Source organism: Siniperca chuatsi, linkage group LG12 (genome assembly GCF_020085105.1).
Source record: "Siniperca chuatsi isolate FFG_IHB_CAS linkage group LG12, ASM2008510v1, whole genome shotgun sequence".
Classification (NCBI taxonomy): Eukaryota; Metazoa; Chordata; class Actinopteri; order Centrarchiformes; family Sinipercidae; genus Siniperca; species Siniperca chuatsi.
Window position 1 is genome coordinate 28,039,888 of NC_058053.1, and position 19,720 is coordinate 28,059,607.

Genomic DNA, 19,720 nt, shown 5'->3' on the forward strand with positions numbered 1-19,720 from the left:
AGCACTTCCTGCGCAGGACGTCCAACAAAACATCGTCATTTCACGTGAAATTAAAATGTGAGCCGAGGTTTGTTCAGGAGCTTTAAAGACAAAAAAGAAAGAGGTTATAGTAAAGAAGAAATCATGTTGAAGAAAAATCCCTGCTGAAGTGTAGAAACACACTGAATTACATTAAGTTTCTGACACCCGCAGTTGGTTTCGGTTGAGCATGCTGTTGCTAGTAGCGACTTACTTCTGCCATTTTGTCAGATCTATGACCGAACAGGCATCATTTACCTACTTCCCAAACTTCCCTTATCCGTAGGTGTTTTCATTACAGCTGTTTTGTGGTTGTTGTTTATAATTTGAGATTTTCTGCGATCACTTCACAGCTAACGAAGCTAGCCATTATGCTAACGGGTAATGTAGCTAATGTGATGCTAATACAACTTTCTACAGTTGTGTCTGAAATCACTCCCTATTCACTTTGTAGCGCACTAGATTTACTGTCTGACGTTTCATGTGAGTGTGTACATTTATACACACACACACACACAGTGGCGTCCATGGCACGTGCGACTTTCTGCTAACAATCCCACAATGCAATGCTCTGCTTTTTATAGATGCCGTTACCGTTGTGCGTCTCTAAATCTGTCGGGGATGATTAGTGTCCGAAATCTCAATTTGCTGCTCACTGCTGAGTAAATGATTTAGAGTCTATAATAAAGTGAAGGAGTGACTCTGCGTGTGTTTACTAGATTAATGACTCTGCTGCACTTCTTATGGCGGCTTCACGTTATTCTTTCGCTGGTGATACAACTTTATTGCTTCCTGGCATGAAGCACAACGTACCTGAATTATTCTGTGAATCCAGTTTTCTTGTAACTGCACTAATTTGTTTTTTTTGCAGTATCTTTGGTCTAACACTTGTTTTCTGTATCTCGCCCTTTTCTGACTATAATTTGTTTTGTTTTATCCAACACTGTTTTCCCAGTTTCACAACTGCTTTCAGTAAAAACATCAAAAACCAGCTCGTGTCTATATCTAAGTGGACGTGAGTTGAGGGCAGAAGATGTTTACGCTCTCTCCCCTGTTAAATTTAGCATTTTGCTATTTTTGGGGTTAATTTTTGAAAATAAAATGTTCTTTCTGTAATTGAACCCTCAGGTTTGTTAATGTGTTTGAGCCGAGTTACATCAACTTTATTGGATTCGAGCTTTAATAATATTTAATGAAACATTTTTAAAGTTTATTAAAGGTAATGTGGGGAAGGAGCCACAGGAGGGCGCTCTAGCTCTCGCTGTTGTTGAAGCCACCGGCCCAGAGAGCGGACTGTGAAGCCTGAAAGAGTTAATTAAATAAACCGTGACATTAAACAGTCATGGAGCACAATTCACAGATATAGCATCATGACTGATATGTAATCATACATTATTTCTACATTAAGTATGAGCTGGGTTTCTGCTGTAAGAGAAAGAGAAATCTGTTAAGGTCACGTTTAAAAGGTCAGGATGTATTTTTAGAGAAAGTCCTCCGGCATCACGACACTGTAGAGAATAAGGACAAATGAGCATCACCAGAGACTAAAAACACACCAAAACCAAACTGAAGGCAAACAGGAGTCAGTCTGATGCGTTCAGGGGGAACATTTCTCCCAAAATCAACACACATAATGTCCGTTAGTGCAGTAGAAAGAAACACAAGCATGCCAGATATCTGAAATACACACACACACACACACACACACCTACCTCACTAGAGTAAAATCAACATTTTAACAGCATCGTGTGTATACAGCTTGTGATAAATAATGCTAATTTCTGTAGTGTGTAGCTGAAAAACAAGAATTATACAAGAACAGAACAGAGAGAGAGCGTGAACATTATGTGTGAGTGTGTGTGAGTGTGTGTGTGTGTGTGTGTGTGTGAGTGTGTGTGTGTGTGTGTGTGTTTCTGTGAGTGTGTGTGTGTGTGTGTGTGTGTGTGTGTCGACAGAAGGCTTGGCCTGTTGGTTGCAGCTTGACGCCAGCACACTGCTGAGTGTTTGTGAGGCGACAGAGGGACGGACGGACTTGGCTCGTTGAACGCAGCTTCAGTTCCAACAAACCGCCAAGACGCTTCTGTTCACTCTTTAAACTCGAAACGCTTCCTCATCTTATTCTGTACATTTTTATTTCAGCGTTTCATCCTCTTACATCTCCAGGTCAGGCGGCACTTTAACAACCCTGCCACCTAATTAAGATCCGCTGTACGGAAGCGGCCGGCTGATCAGCAGGTTACCTGCAGGAAACAGGAAGCAGCGCACCAACAGGGGCACAGGTGCTGCGAGACCAGCTGGCTCTGGCAAGCTGAGCTACCTGGCTGCGCACACACACACACACACACACACACACACACAGTAATATAATAATACATCGTAAGTGTTATAATGATTATTTATTATTATTATTAATGCTCCAACACGGGAATTCTTAATAAATACTTCTCATATTCACTTTCTTGCAGTTAGATGAGATCGATCTCACGTCTGTACGGTAAATATGAAGCTACAGCCAGCAGCCAGTTAGCTTAGCATAAAGACTGGAAACAGCTAGCTCAGTCCAAAGTTAAAACAAAAAACCCACGTACCCCTCAAACTCATTATAACGTGTTATATCTCATCTGTTTAAGCTGTCCGACATCTTTACATAACATTAATGAAGAGAAAGGGACATTACGTAATAAACCGTACTGTTAAACAGCTGTACTGTATTTTAGCTTTATAACGCTGTCGTTAACATTTATTAAGTCCTCAAGTTTCTGAAATATGTCAATTCTTTAAAGGAATCGAAATGACGATATTTTGAGAAATAGTCCGTCTCTGAAATAAGTCTCTGCTGGTTGCCTGGCAACCACACGGTGAGGACAAGACTTCAAGAAGCCACTGCACCTGGCCGAGAAACAGTCCGACACATAACCGCCCGAAAAATCACAACTCTGGCTTTTGTACGGATTAAACAGACGAGATATAACGTGTTCATCGGTGAGCTGTAGAGCTGCTGGGAGGTGGATTCTGTTACCTTTGGTCAGAGCCAGGCTAGCTGTTCCCCCCTGTTTCCAGTCTTTGTGCTAAGCTAAGCTAACCGGCCCGTTGGCTCCATATTTATTGTACAGACATGAGAGAGGTATCAATCTGAACATCTAACTCTCAGCAGGAAAGCGATTAAGTGTATTCCCCAAAATATCGGAACTATTCCTTGAAACGAACTAAAACACGGCCTGTGACCTCACAGCGTTTGGATGCTGCAGTAGCAGAGAGCGAGCGAAAGAGCGAGCGAGGGAAGAAGACAGACAGAGGAGATGCAGCGAGAGTAGAGATGGACACAAAAAAGTGAGATGAGGGCGGAGATCGAAGGACGAGAGAGAGGAGGGCGGAGATGGAGATGAGGAGCGATACAGCTGGGTGACCTACATGTCTGACGGGAGAGAACACACAGCGCCCTCTGCCGGGTCTAATCTGTAATAAGCTCGCCGCAGGATGCGCCGTCCTCCCACGAGAGACAAACACACACGAACTGCAGCACGTTCACACACACACACACACACACACACACAACTTATTTCCACGTCAGCGCAGAGACAGACACATCTGTGCTTCTGTGAAGGCGGATCTGTCCGCCCAGTTTTCCATTTCTGACAAATCTGAACGCAACGCGCCACGTTATTCAGACGTCTTTCGCACATTCGAGACAAAAAAAAATAAAAAAAATCAACACAGCGGAGAAAAGTGAATCCAAGACGTACGTTCACTTACGTTAAACCGTGAAAACAGAAGAAGAACAGAAAAGACAAACGTCAGAGAGAGAGTGGCGGTGAATGTGTGTGAGTGTGTGTGTGTGTGTTAGGCTGGGTACGTACCCTAAGATGCCTTTGCCTGCCCTCGGAGGGCTGGGCGGTTTCTGGGTGGGGGGGTTGGACCGGGACAGACCCCCTCCTAGTTTCATGTTCTGCTGGCCGTTCACCTGCGGAAACACACACGAAATCATAGGTGAGTCCTGAGCTCGGTATTTCATAAAGCCCCCAACGTGCAGAGAGTTTTAACGCGATCACATCTTCTGTCAAACTGTCTGATTTTTACTCATTAGAAATGCTACAAATAGGACTGCTGAGAGACCAACGCTGGCGTCTTTGTGGGTCGTAGCCGTCGACTCACCTGGTCACTGAGACCCAGTAAACTCGAGGCCAGCGGTGCTAAATGTTAGCGCCTGAACAATATTTCTGTGTTACTTGCGTTAACAATGTTTGAATGTAACCTGCAGCCGTGACAGTGGCGGTACCAACACACTGTCCGAGTGCACCTTTACCCAGCAACCACCTGGATAAGTATTTCCTTTGTTTGTCACTAGCGTTTCTTAATGTACCTTTATTAAGGCTATTTTTCCCTCCTCAGCTGCACGTGTGAGATGTAATGTCCTTGTATTATGTCCAGGTGTGTTGTGCGTCCTTACCTTGAACCTCAACAACCACTTAACCCGTCAAAGAAAGCAAGGGGAGCAGGAGAGAGGAGAGGAGAAAGCGTTGTGTAGAGGTTAGTGTCAGTGCAAACATCGGCCGGCAGAACGAGGTGAAGACTTGGAGTCGGAGGGAAACAGTGAGGACGTGAAAAATACGTCAAGCTGCACTTCATTTGGAAAACACAATGATTAATGCCACTTATATGTGAGCATTTTACACCACTGCAAATGCATACTCTACACATTTAGTGACACTCAGACTAGAAACGCTCAGCCATGCAAGTTTGGATCTTCTTATTCTTAGTGTTGAAATCTGTTTAAGGCTGCATTTCTGCTTTCTACGTGCCAGCTACCACAGACATATTTGTTCTGGAGGTGTTTACTAAAGGTTGCAAAACATCAACAATCCCTTCTGGTACGCAGACATAAACCGCGCCTGAACGTAACAGCGAGAGTCATCATTATTTTGGTTATTCGAGAGTCATCATTATTTTGGTTATTCCCACCTTGACTCCGTGTCCAATGTCATCCAGCACATTGTAGTCGATGGGCTTCCTGATGTAGCGCACCGGTCTCTCCGGATTGGGCGGAGCAACAATTTTATGCGAGCGGGTCGTGTTCTTATTGGTGGTCAAGATGCCGATCTCCCGCCTCGCCACCTTCTCTTTGTGAATGTCAACAGTCTGAACGGAGAGAGAGAGGAAGAGTGAGTTTTATGGCTAATTTATGTAAAATTATAACATGTGATTTATCCAACCTGAAATCAAATTACCGTCACACTCGTGGAGTAAAAATAAGCTTCCAGCTAAACACTGACTGACTGCTAACATGTTTAGCAGGTATGATGTTTACAGCGGTCACCATTATGTTAGCATGTTAGCACGCGAACTACATTTCATCACAATCCATCCAACAGATGTTTCAGCCTGGACCAAAGTGGAGGACCGACGCTGCTGTTCAGTGAGCTGAAAATGAGGCTTGATATGAAGACTCTTCAGGATTTTAACGTTTACATGCTGGTTTGTTGATGCCGACGTAACTGATATGATTAAAAGATGTGTGACGTCTGTACTGGAAAGCGGGTCGTCTCAAAGATGCTCAAACTGTAGGTCTGATTGAGCACGAAGACATTTGTCTTGTCTTTGAGACAACAGTACACTGTAGCTTTATTATTGATGACATTTCGGTACGAGTGCTTTGTGTGTGTGTGTGTGTGTGTGTGTGTGTGTGTGTGTGTGTGTGTGTGTGTGTGTGTGTGTGTGTGTAATAACTGCTCCACAGCTCTGATTCCCTCTTGTCCTCTCTGATAAAAGCTTGTTGTGCCATTTAAGTCGACATCCGGCTTAACGGGACTGTCTCACAGAAAGGACAGCTTTGATGACCGACAGTCCAAAATGTATTCAGTGAGAGAAAAGAGCGCTATTCTCCGCTCTCACACTGTAGGTGTAGGTGTATTTCTGGTGTAAGGCGTTTGAACGTGGATGAACACCTGTTCTTCGAGCCTTGAGTCAGGACAAGTGTTAACTACATTGTCAGTGGTACATTATGAGGGAATGTAGTTCGAGACACAGGCCTGCAAACCCAGGTGGGATGAGAAAGGTCCCAGCTCTGAGACATCACCAGGGTACCGCAGTTTGCATTCAAAAGCTATGAAGATATTTAATATTAGACAGCAGTTTGTTAAAATCGGTCAGATGCTATCAGGCTCCTCGAGAGTTCGGTTCCAAAGTAAGACATTAAACATTTGAACAAGCTGTTCGCCTTCTACAGACTGAATCCTCTCCGTTTTAGATCTCGAATGATGAACCTGAGGTGCGTTTGAACTCGACGAGTGCGTCTGGACGTATCGTACAGATACATTTGTTTGAAATCTCACACGACTCCTCTGCCGGCTGATTACTGCAGTGTGAAATGCACAACGGATTATAAACGATGCTTCGTGAGAGGGAGCCTCGCAGCACAAAACACTCGCCTACATAACAGATGTGCCTGCCTCACTGAACAGAAAGCGGTAATTATGACGTGCAATCACAGGCCTGGCCTGACTATATCAGAGATAAAAGCATCTCATTATTTCTGCAGCCGCGTCTTCTGATTATACTGATTACTCAGGTCTGAGGGGGAGAACGGGCCTCTGTACCACTGAAGACTACACTTTTCTTCCTTTAAGTGCACAGCTACTCTGTAAAGGGACTGTTTTCCAGTGTTTCGGTGTTCGCTGAATGAAAATACTTCTCCTACAGTTGGTGTTAAATAATGAATCTCAACACAGAGCGCACTGAGCAACGCGGCAGCTTACTCGGTATGCGCGATACGCGAGTTGTCGAGTAATATAACTACGCTGGAAACAGCTGCAGTGCTGCGGAAGTACGCTGACAACAAAAGATTTGAGAGAGCACAAATAAATTCGAACGCTACTCGGCCTGCAAGTCGACCTTTGAGAGCGCACGAGTACAGTTTGTGTGAGCAGAATCAGATTTGTGCACGAGGGAGGACAGAGTCTAGCGTCGTTTCCTGAACCAGATGTTGGGTTTTCTTATTTCTTCTTCTTCCGTTTTTATGAACCATCATAAGAATGCTGCCGTCAGAGATCTAATGAGCCTGATGTGAGGTGGTTCACTGTGATCTGATCTGTGGGATTCAAAAAACTAACGGTTCAAACAGAAACACGAGTAATAATCCTTTTATTTTGGGCTGCGGCCACATTCAGAACGACAGCATTTTCAGAATATGGTATGAGGAAACGAGGCGACGGTAAGTGGATCAGTTGGAAATTCAAACTACAGTGCAGATCCACACGAACGATCAGACATATAGGCATAAAATATGTAAATCACATGTAGTAATATGGTCGCAGATCGCTTACAGAGGAGCAATATAGTGAAAAGCTGCGGATTTTAACTTTGAAAAAGACCCCGGCGTCCGGATGTTGGTGTGTCTGTCGCAGCTTCTTCGTCAAAAACGGTTCGCAAGCGATCTCAAGTGCTCAGCAGCCAAAACAGCTGGAGCGAAGCGAGACTCAGACTCGGACTGAGCCGCTCTCAGAGTTTGTCCCGAGCTCTCTCAAAGCTTTTGAATGCTTCCATACAGCGTGAGGTGCGTGGGTGCAGAGTGTTGTGTAAGCCTGATCAGATCGCTGCTGACGCTTCACACCTACAGGTGGTTTTATTTGTAGCTGACAAACATGAAGAAGAGACCTGTTTGCACTTAAACTGGTTTCTGTTGACTTTCTGTAGCGACCCGATACCTTAGATGTCAGGGTTTCCTAAACGGATGAAGGGAAATCCTGCTGGAGACACCAGATTTCTTGGACGTGCAGGATACTACTGCTCAATTAGTACTCAGTAAGTCGTACGTTTACATGCACACTGGTGTCCTGGTTTTGGGTCTTATCCTGGTTTTCATCATAACTGGGATACGACACCTCCCTGTCGACATGATTCTGAGTTTTTTGGCTTCTCCATGTGATCACCAGTAATAAACAACAATGTCAGACTTTCACTTTCAGATCGTCATCACATCTTTTGTTTAACTGACTAACTGCTACGTGACTCGAGGACACACGGACGCACAGACCTGGGTAAGGTGTTTCCATGCCACAGTCTACCGTCTATACTCAGCTAACATATCTGGATAAGGGCTTATTCCAGGCTTCTGACACCAGGACACGATGTCAACATGTGCAAACGCAAACAGTAACCCAGATTCACAGAAACGTCCAGTTTAGGGCTGAACGATTAATCGTTTTTATATCAAAATGGCGATATGAAAAAGAGCTGTGGTTTTAATTAGAACTTACATAATTATAATTTTCTCAGCTGTAGCTAACTAACGTTAATGCTGGCGGGGAAATAGTCCGGCACATAACCCCGATAAAAACTCAAAGTGTCCTTTTTTACACTTGAGCTGCTGCGCAGATTAAACAAAGCAGATATAACATGTTCATCAGTGAGCTTGTGTTACGTTTAGACAGAGCCAGGCTAGCTGTTTCCTACTGTTTCCAGTCTTTATGCTAAGCTAAGCTAACCAGCTACTGGCTGGAGCTTGATATTTTCTGTACAGACAGAGAGCGGTATCATTCTGAATCTAACTCTCTAACGAAGATGTCATGTTCCTGTACGTGTTTGTTTAGGAGGGTTAACCCAGATACCCAGAGAAAAGAAATAAATCCAAGTTGCTAACTTGCTATCAGTCGCCTAAATAGATAACGACTGTTTATTTCCCCTCAGATCAGTGTAGCACTGATGATGCAGGATGACACAACCCAAACTGTCCAATGAATAAGTTGCCTGTCAGTCCACGTGACTCCAGGTAATAAGTAAGTGTGAATCCTAAATGAACCAGAACTACAAGGCAACAGTGGACATTTTATATATATCTCTTACCATCAAACCCCACAGTTATCAAACTCTTGTGTGTGCAGAATGCAGAGTGGGAAACAAAGAATACATGTTTCTGCCCTCTGGCCACCTCTCGCTGTTTTGCCTCTGCAGTTTGTTCCTGTAGCATGCTTTGGGATTTGTTTTTCTGTCTTTCTGAGTGCAGTAACCTCCTGAGATGAACTCTGCTGCTGCGCTCTGTATTGTGCAGCGAGGAGAGCAGCGTCCACAGAGCGGGTGAACAGAAATGAGCCTGCATGCATACATGATTACATATCGTATGCTTTCAGCCATGAATCAGCCCTCTCACTGTGAATAACAGAGCTACCCTGTATGGACTGGGGATCTTATGGACTATGTGCTGTACTTCATGCATGCTGGCAGATCCCAGGCTCAAAGGCAAGATTTCAGCAGTTTTTCAGCCTCAGTGTGCCTGTAGACACCTGGCTTGGGTGATCAACGCAATGTGGGTGTGTGAAGTGAAACTGGGTTCTTATGTGTCTAATGGTCACACATCTGTGGTGTTGCTGGAGGGGGAAAATCCTGAATCTCAATTTACCACCAGGAAGAAAAACTGCCTTTTAGCTCGTTGATGTCTATGATTTTCGAAGGGTTTCAGAAGCCCGGGAGTTTGGAGAGCTAGCTTCCTAAACGAGATCCCAAACTGACGTTACAGGGTCGTCTCGTGTTCCCAGCAGACCTGAGAAATGTGGTTGACGGAGCTCTCCATGCGGCGGAGCTGCGAGGCCTGGATGTCCAGCATCTGCAGCACGTTGTTGGCCAGCGTGTTGATGAGGTAGGCGACGCTGGCCAGAGACTGGGTGGTGTAGCTCTTCGTCTCCTCCAGCGCCTGCTGCTTGTCTGCTGACTGCGGGGAGAGAGGAGACAGACTCAGGACGGGAGTCGCACAGTGCCGCCATTTTATCCTCAGATACGCAGAAGAAAACTGAGAAACATCAAACAGTAGTGGCAGAACACATAACGATACAAGGGATGGGACAGAGTAAACGTATCCGTTGGCAACAGTATAATGAGCTAAACAATTATTAAGTATTTTCTTAAGCTTATTGTTGTATTTTTGTTTCCCCCTCTCTTCTTTCAAACTGAGGTTTTTCACCACAACATCAGACATAACCTCCTGGGAGCAGCTCAACACGGCGCCTCCGTCATCTACACGTCATTACTTTTGTGTAGTTTTGAATGACGGAGTTGCAGCACCAGCAAAAATACCACAAACTAAATGTCAGAAAATTCTTGGTTAATACAGGAAATGAAATAAAGACAAAAATTCTGGGACAAAACATTTTATTTGGTGGCTGTAAAGTCAATACGTCAACACGGTGCAGCCTTATGTTTTTGCCTTTCAGTAAAACATAACACAAAACATAACACACTGCCTCATTGGCACACTATCTGTCATAACAGCACTTATATTAAAGTGCTTCACCGGACACGAGTGGAATATACTCACAGTGATGCAGACAAAGGGACAGCTTATTAACCCTAATTAAAATCATTCCACATCTTTAACGTCTCGACATGCAACAATAATGAAGCTGACAGACATCACGATGCCAGTGTGAAGCTAACGGACGCAGATACAGAACAGCAGCGACGCCACTTTAACTCCCAGAGCGAAGAAACGAAACGAGCCAGCGGCTGCAGCAACGACGCGGTGTTCACCGAGCGCTGCTCCGTGCGCTTCGCGTCCGAGCAGGACGAGCGAGCGAAGCGCAACCTCGACCTGCGATCGACCTCCGGAGCAGAAGGGTCCTGCGATTTGTGCTGAAATGTCACATTTAGCTTTTCACCAAGAGAGACGAACTGTGTGTGTGTTTGCATGACCGCATGTGTCAGTGCTCATCAGTGTGAGTGCATTTGTGTATGCGTGTGCACGTGTGTACTGTACGCGTACGTAACGCAGCAGGGCCAGTACAGAAACACACACTGATGTTAATGTGTGTGTGTGTAAAACAAGATGTAGGTCAGCGCTAACTCATTCATGCCCGAGGTTGACAAGAAACGCACTGACACCAATGTGTGTGTGTCTCTCTTACGCACACACAGTTGGTGTCGTAGGCCCAGAGCCCTGCATTCACAGTCAGACCTCAAACAATTACTATATCATCGTTCTTTAAAAAGCATAACGGCTGAAGAAAATACTCAATTCTGATTGGCCAGGAGGTGTTTGTATAAAGCATAAACCTCAAATTCACGCCAGACGTGAGACGTCAGCAGTGAAAATACAGGCAGAGCACAGTCGCAAAATCGTAGAAAAGGTTTCAGTCGTGAGTCGTCTGGACGCTGTTTTCAGAATCAAGACGTTTCGGCTCCCATCTGGAAGTCATTCTCAGTTGTGAAAATGGTCTGAGAAATTTAAGCTACTCTGTGTGTTACATAAGCCCCGCCCTCAGGAAGGAGTCTACCTGAGTATCTGTTGATTAGCTAGTTTCACCTGAAACTGACCTAATAGTTTCCATGATGGCCCAGTAATCAGTAATCAGGCCTATTGTTTTCTGGCTGCACCTCCCTCATCACTGTTAAGTACCTGATTAGCATGTGATTGGCTTGACCACGGTGTTAATACACTGTGGTAAACTTTGGGCAGGTTGAATCTCAGACCACCATTTCTGTTCAAAGAGGGGTTCTCTTTTTTCACAAAATGGCTTCTTTGACTCGTCTTTCAAACCAACTCTTCTCTCTACTGAGAATCTTCACCTCGCTGTCTTCAAACGTGCGGTTTGTAGCTTTTAGATGCAAACGCACGGTGCTCTGCAATCCCGAGTTAGCGTGTCGTCTGTGCTGATAAAGTCTTTTGTGAAGCGGCTGTTTGGTCTCACCTGTGTACCGTTCTTTGCAGTTTTCCTCGCTGCACTGAATTGAGTAAACTACATTGCTCTGTTTTTGTGTGGGCATCTTGTCTTTAGGATGACAATTCAACGCAGTGAGGAAAACAGCAAAGAACGCTACACAGGTGACTGCGACTGAAACCTTTTCTACGATATAACACTCCTGGACGAATGAGGGACGACACCGTCTCACAGTCACAAAAGTACATATACACAAATGCAGGAAGGCGTAGCGCTGTAGCAGAGGTCTGCTGCCTCGCCCACGGTGTTCGGTCAGGACAACGAGGGGGAAATGAATGAATTAGAGCTCAACCGCTCTAATGAAAATGCGCTTGCGGCCTAAGATCCAAACGCACGCGTCCGAGCCATGCTACAACTCTACGACCCCCGAGCTAGGAGTGCAGCTTAGCGCGATGGGAGGGGTGAACTAGTCGCCACGCATCTCCTTCGACGGGATAAATGTATGTAAATGCCCCCGAGTTCATGATGACCGACGAAAGACATTTCTCTGCTCTTCAGGAAGAGAGATTTTGATATGATTTTAGATATTTTTGGACACATATAACAAGAGACTAATCAATATTTAACACAGGGACACAGGACTACAGCTTGGAACATGTATTTTTCATTTCACTGGTGTTTTTAAGTATCACAACACCACTGACTTCTTGTTAACTCATTTATTACTACATTTAAGGCTTTTTGTGACTGTGCTCGTCTCCTGTATTCAGCTTTTCATACCAAAGCAACATTTGTGACAGAGAATGATGACAGTTTACAGAGGAAATGGCTTTGCTAGATCACGACATACGACTACACGTCTGGCACCAGAGGGAGAAAACACAACGCAGCCCGATCACAGTTCACGCGGCCTCCCTGAACTTCAATATGAAACGTAACCGGCGGTTAAGATAAGTGTTGCTAACGTTACGTCTCCAGCAGAGGAGAGCAGCTCTCAGGGAAACCACCGTTATCCGTAACACCGTGCGAAGAAATGAGAGTTTGGTGAAGTTAGTCTCCGGCTAATGGCTTCCTAAGTATTCACAAAATCCTTCACCTTCATCTTGCAAAGCTAATTATTAAATCCAAAATGCGCCCAAACGCTTGTCTTTACCGCAGATGAACCTTGCATGAGTCGGGTGTGTGCGTGCGGTACACAAACATCGATTGCTTTGAATCTGTGAATTTATAATCGAAAAAGAATCATTCCCCCTCTCAAGTGGTGGAAGTGCAGTAACGTACCTAAGTACAACTGTGAGGTACTTGTACTTTACTTCCGTTTTATGCTTTTGGAAGGTAAATATTGTACTTTTTTACCGCACTACATTTATTTGACACGTTGGTGACTAGTTGCTTAACAGATTCAGATTGTTAATAAAAATATAAATCAACCAATAAATTACGATATGCTGTTTACAGATTAAGCTACCCAGCTGCAACATTAGTGACGCTTACACATTAATGCATCGATAATTATAATCCCCTTATATATTTTTTTTGTTTTGAAATGAGCCATTTTGCATAATGAGCACTTTTGGTACTTTAAGTACGTTTTCATGGCAATACTTAAGATTTGTTTTTTTGCTGATTTTATGGGCCTTTATTCGGACAGTGACAGGTGCAGAGAAAGACGGGAAGGCGGGAGACGGGTACATTAAGATTTAAAACTCAGGACCTTTACTTGGTATTGCTACTTTTACTGAAGTAAAAATACTTCTCCCACCTCTGCCAACCTCTGACGTGCAGCTACAGTTTTGAGGAGGTCCACGTCAGGTGCTTTTCAGCCCGGTCGTCCCCTGCATCCTTCCCCCTTCTGATTCGCTATTCTATCTCTGCACATTTATATTCGATTTATATTCTTCACTCTTTGTCAGTTCCTTCCAGTTTTTCCTCCACCACCTCTCTTTCCCGTCGTCCTTATTACGGCGCTTGTTTTAACTCTCTCTTTCCCGTCGGCCATCTGATGTCCTGATAGCGGTGACCTAGTTGGACGGCTGCCTCCTCTGGCCTGGGGACAGGGCAGAGCAACACACACACACACATTACTGCTGTTTTCCCAATTCCAGCTAGATGTATGAGGTTCGTGTACATGAACCAGATCAGATCTACATGGAGTCATACGCACGCTCTGATTCCTCTGACCTCTTTTTTACCGCAGACAGACTCGGGTCTGCTACTCGCAGTCCTGCCGTTACTCGTTTCTGAATTACAGAGCAAAAACACACAGCATCGACGGAAAGAGTTCACGACTGCGTAGAGGTGTGGAGGCTAATTTAGCTGTCAAATGTGACGTAATTATCATATTTGATCAAATATACAGGTTCCTGTCCTAAAACCAGCTCTGCAGAGTCACTGAATCACTCACCCCGCAGCTCTGCAGTCATATCAAACGTTCGGCTTGGCAAAATAATCATTTTACATTAAAGCCGAACTGAAAGTACAGTTTGTCTTTGCTAAGAAACCATGACGGTGTGTGTGTGTGTGTGTGTGTGTGTGTGTGTGTGTGTGTGTGTATCTACATCTGCAAATTACAGACTTGTCAGTCACACAGCTTCTACTTACCGACCATGCGTGGAAGTGTGTGACAGATGGGAATCTGTGTGTGTGTGTGTGTTGGAGTAAGGTACGCCGCATAACTCTGCAGAAGTGCCACTCTCTTTGGCTTTGAACCAGATCCAACAAGACCTTGTTGCGAACCACTCATCTAAAACACACACACACACACACACACACAGGTCTGTTTGTACCTTCTCTCAGAGAGAGACGGCCACCAACGGCCAACAGCCTGCTTTTACCTTACAAGGACAGGACCCTCATTTTGTCTGCCTGCCTGCCTGTGTGTGTGTGTGTGTGTGTGTGTGTGTGTGTGTGTGTGTGTGTGTGTGTGTGTGTGTGTGTGTGTGTTCCTGCCTGTGTGTGTGTGTGCGTGCGCACTACAGAAGGTGTTTAAACTTTTTATCACATCATCACTACTTAATATAACAGCTAACCGTAACTGTATAGCTTCCTTGTAAATATGATTTAGTTTATTTATTTCTTCCTTTAGTGCTACGTTTATATACTTTGTTCTAATTTAAAATATTTTTAATTTTTGTTTGTGTCCTTTCTGTGTGTGTGTAGCGTGGAGGTGTGTCTCAGTTACCTGTGCGTTCGGTAAGTTCATCCCGTCAGACGGGCTGTCAGAGCGTCGTAGCCCTGCCGTTACAGTGCTTAAGTGAACGTGCTAACTGTTATCCATCTGTTGGGTTTACTGCCGCAGAAGAGACCGCGTCTCTCCGCCGCCTACGTCACCTCGCCTGGCTAAATTAGTTTAGATCCAGAGGTGTCCAGGTCTGGAAAGAAACAGTACAAAAGCCACTCGAAACTGATAAATAAATCAATGGAAAACAACAGCGATTGCATCTGTGTGCCATTTAAAAATGAGTGTTGAGCTGCTGAAGAAAGGCTCCATGTTGGATTAACACTGAGACAACGCAGCAGATCCTCACATTAGAGATGATTGGCTGTTCCTCCTTTAAGAACGACCTAAATCCTAAACCCTTTAGTCATCTGACTTATTGATTAATTGACCAACTGTTTCAGTGCTAGACGCAGCTGTTCTCTGGTTCTTGTTAAAAAAAGGTATTCTGGGAAACGTAGGAAACGACTAACTGCGGCAGCCGTCGACGGGGCAGGTTCAGTGAAAGTGCTTTGGCCAAATGACAACCCTCGTGTTGCAAAACGACTGCCGGAGCGAACAATCGCGACGCAAAATCCGAACATTAAAGAGGAGTTTTACTGTTAACTGTGAAGTCACGTGATCTGCTCAGGTTTGGAAACCGCCACGCTTCCGATCACAAGCCCGTCTTTCCAAACGCTCAGCTTGTTTCGCCCCCGCAGGAGCTGTTCCTGGCACCAACACTGAAGGTGGAGGCTGATACTCCTTCAACTGGAAAACCAATCGCCATGGTTTCCAACCCCAAACACACACACACACACACGACCAGCATCCACGTCCAGCCTCCTGCAGCAGTACAATGTGTTTTCAATGAGCAGCAGGAGGTCGAGTTACATTACGACTACCTCTGCTGACAGCTAACTAGTACCATCTGTGGAGGACCCAGAAGGAACAAAGCAGGACCGGACTGGGGGGGGGCGCGAGGGAAGGGTCTGCACATGCTCAGTAAAGGCCAGCTCAGGGGAAAATGCACAAAACGTTTAAATCCCAAGTCGAGATTCATGAAAAATGCATGTTGATTAATGGATGCAGAGTTTCGGCTCGTCCCCCCGCTTCAGTTCCCTTCGGTTTCACATCATGGCAGCTTTTATCACATTTGGAGACGTTTGCCCCCTCCCACAAAAGTAAATATTCAGGCAAACGCTGTGTAGATATTTCTCCCAGAAGAAGAAGAGAGCAGCAACCTAACTGGGTCCAGCCTACAGCACCCAGCGGAGACGTGGGCGCCCTGTCGGACAATATTAAATATTCAAACTATAACGACCTGTTTGAATTCTAAATATACAGTCTATATAACCATTCGGAGTAGTTTGGGTTGTGCTCCATCAGCTCCACCTACCGCGGCCCTGCTGACGGAGGAGGACGGCAGCGAGCAAAGCCGTGCTGACGTGTTTTCAGAGTCAAATTATTTATGTGTTAGTTCGAATTCGTTCGAACTAACAGCCCCGATGTTACACCGGCTGAGCTTTCCAACACCTGCATGGACATTAAAGGGACAGTTCACCCCAAAATCACCGTTTATCCAGCTGGATAGTTTCGGTGCGAGCTGCAGAGGTTTGGAGATATCGGCCGTAGAGACGTCTGAATATAACGGGACTAGTGGAGCTCAAAGCGCCAAAAAAAAATACATTTTAGCAACGTCTCTTTCCAGAAATCAGGGCCCGGATACTGAAGATCATCCACAGATTCGTAGGAACTATCGGTAGAAAGAAAATCCAAATACCAGATCAAAGAAAAGGTCCAGGTTCAAAACTTTTAGGTTTATAATAATAAATTATTACGACATAAACACAAGACTAACAACAACACTCGCAGGCTGAGGTGGACAAAACACAGCAGAGTTCAGTAAAGTCAGGATCGGGTTTTGATCGGCTGTATTTTAGCCGATACCGATCTTCAGGATCGGCTCGGGACGTCTCTGTTTCACACATCGTGCAAAAACTAAAATTCAGATTAAATCACATTTTTTATAATGAATCAATCGCTTTGAATCAGGAACTATCGATGTCTCAGCACTTGACGGTTTTTAATATATTGATATGAACAATAATAATATTAGCAGCATAACGATAAGCAGCTGCCCAGCTTTAAATACAGAGTCTGAAAGTCCTGCGCTCAGTTTACCCAGGAAAGGGGGGCCACACGGGGCCAAGTGGGGCCAAGAGGGGCTTAACACGGCTCAGCCCCGAATCCAAATATTTAGCCCATAAAACAAGATCAACAGCTCTGCTGGATTATGTAACAGCTCACATCATCTGCTGGCAGCGGGAATGTAGGCCGTCCGGCGGGTACGGGGTCCGGACTCGAAGTCTGAGCGGCCTAACGGACCGGAGAGCAGCCGCGGGACGACGACCGCTGAAAGCACAAAGTAGTGAGGCAGAAAACTGTTCTGAGTTACTTCAACGGCAGAGAAGGAAGGACGGGCGAGAAGGAGACACTTTAAAAAAGGACAAGTGGCCAAAGCCAAGAGAGGAGGGGGGACAGGAGAGACAGTGGACAGGCTGACAGGAAGACGGACTAAAGGACAGAAACCCTGGAAACCGGGGATGATCGTTCCTTAATCGTTATATATTAATTAAGAAAAGGCAGCCCGACTCGTTGACACACACACACACACACACACACACGCACACACACACACACACACACACGCAGAGCTGCAGAAATGTGATGAATATGAAATCTGGCGATGAACAGGTGAGTATTTAGAGCCAACTGAGGAAGAGCCGTTGTCCATAACAGCCTTGCCCGCCCACACACACCTACACACACACACACACACCTACACACACACCTACACACACACCCACACACACACGGCTATCTAACTAGCTATCTTAACATGGGAATAAGGAATGAGAAGTAGTTCTTGTCAGCAGCCTGATCGTGTTGTTCGTCTCTGGATGTTTCCCGTAAACAATCAGTCGACCGACAGAAAATTAATAAACTATTTCGATAAAAATCGATCATTTTTCAAGCATAAATGCTGAATGTTGCCTTGTTCCAGCTTCTCAGCTGTGAGGATTTGCTGCTTTGCTTTACCTTCTGACAGTAAACTTCACATCTGTGCGTTTCGGACCGTCGGTCGGACAAAACGAGCAACTTCCAGCCGTCACCTTGGACTCCGGGGGAACTGAAATGAATTTTCACTATTTTCTGACATTTGTTGGCCTAAATACATTCCACTTGTCCATCGTGTGAAGTAAAATGTCGAGGCGTGCATTATAAACTTGGTTACTGTGGAACTGTATTAACAGCTGGTATTTACCAATCTGATGAGAAACACAGAAACTTCACGTTTGTTGTTTCTCTGTTTTAAATCGCTGTAAGTTAAATATCTTTGAATTAACACCTTGAAGACCTCATCTTGGGACATTTCTGACATTTAACAGACTAAATGATCGATCAGTTAATCTAAAAACTACAGCATCTCGTTTTGGAAAGAGAAACAGGATCGGTAATGCCAGGAATATACCATGAAACACTGTGAGCAGATTATATAATCATATTTTCAAGGTATTTGTACTCCTGGTTACATCACGCAGCCATCTTAACATTTAAAAGGTTTCACACTGCCAAATTAAAGTCCATTAAGCTTCAGTACATTTGAATTTCGAGAAATGTCTTCATAGATTTTGGGGATCACGCTTCATCTTTAATTATCAGTAAAGTAATCATTTATTTCTTTTCTTCCAAAAGCAGAGGTTTTGCATACCAGGTACACGTCCACACCACCACAGTGACTGGTTTGAAACCAGATGTAGAACAACTTCGTGTTTATATGAGTATATGGAGCAACATTGCTCACAAGATTATGTTCAAAATCCTCAAGATTATAATTTACAGCATTGTTTTAACAGTATAGTTCAGTTTTAACTGGGCCATCCTTTCCTTTTGATGGTTTATGGTACACACCATCCTTTGCCTATTACTTATCAATACTCCCAAAGTACTCGCCGCACTCCCATCCAAACATCTCTGTGTAATGATTCCCTGCTTGTCTGCAAATGTCACACACCTTGTAAAAGGTGCTTTAAGACATTTTTTAGAATCGACACGAATCGCTCTTTCATTCGGCATCCATCCAAAAAACCTATTAAAAAAATAATTAGGTAAAATGTCAACTTTTAAAAACTAAATAACCGAATTGCATATGACATTCCAACAGTGGCGTTTCAGCACCGCCGCCGTGCAGCGCAGATTCAACCAATTATAAAAGTTGAATTTTCATAAGAACAAACGTGTTTGGTGGAATATTTGGAAGCCGAATTGCCTCTGAGGTCCTAGCTGTTCAGCCACAGGATGGCTCAAGTCTCCAAATTTAATTCGGTGTTGACTTTCATCTTTTTACAGAAAAGCTAACGGTAACATAACGGAGCTTGGTACTGTCATTCCATCACTCCCCTCTCCAAACCGCCCACTCCCTGCTCACATTACCCAGATATGTCCGTTGACACGACTTATAAAGCTGCTGATTAAATACTAGCATGTACCTGGACATAGTTGCTTTCGCAGTACTCCGCTACTCTTTCCAGGTTGGTAAAGCTGTCCAGTAACGCTCTCCGTCCCGCAGGAATTTCCTCCTCCAGCAGCATCTGTAGCTCCGCCATCTTTACATGGTTTTACTACTAACTAACGGCCGCGGCGCGCGCCGACTGGAGCGCCCTGCTGCCTTCACGGGCTGTGGGAAATATCACCGCTCTGACACGTTACCCGGGGAAAACACGGGAAAGCGGGACATTTTCTGTCACGCTCGAGCCCCTGAGATGTGACTTTCAACGGAAGAGGAAGCGTGCCGATGGCC

General features: G+C 44.8%; 1 pseudogene; it reads right to left on the reverse strand.

The window, feature by feature from the left end:
* LOC122885139 overlaps nt 1-19,691 on the reverse strand; it is a 34,800-nt pseudogene extending 15,109 nt beyond the window's left edge.
* Between the last annotated feature and the right edge of the window lie 29 nt (nt 19,692-19,720).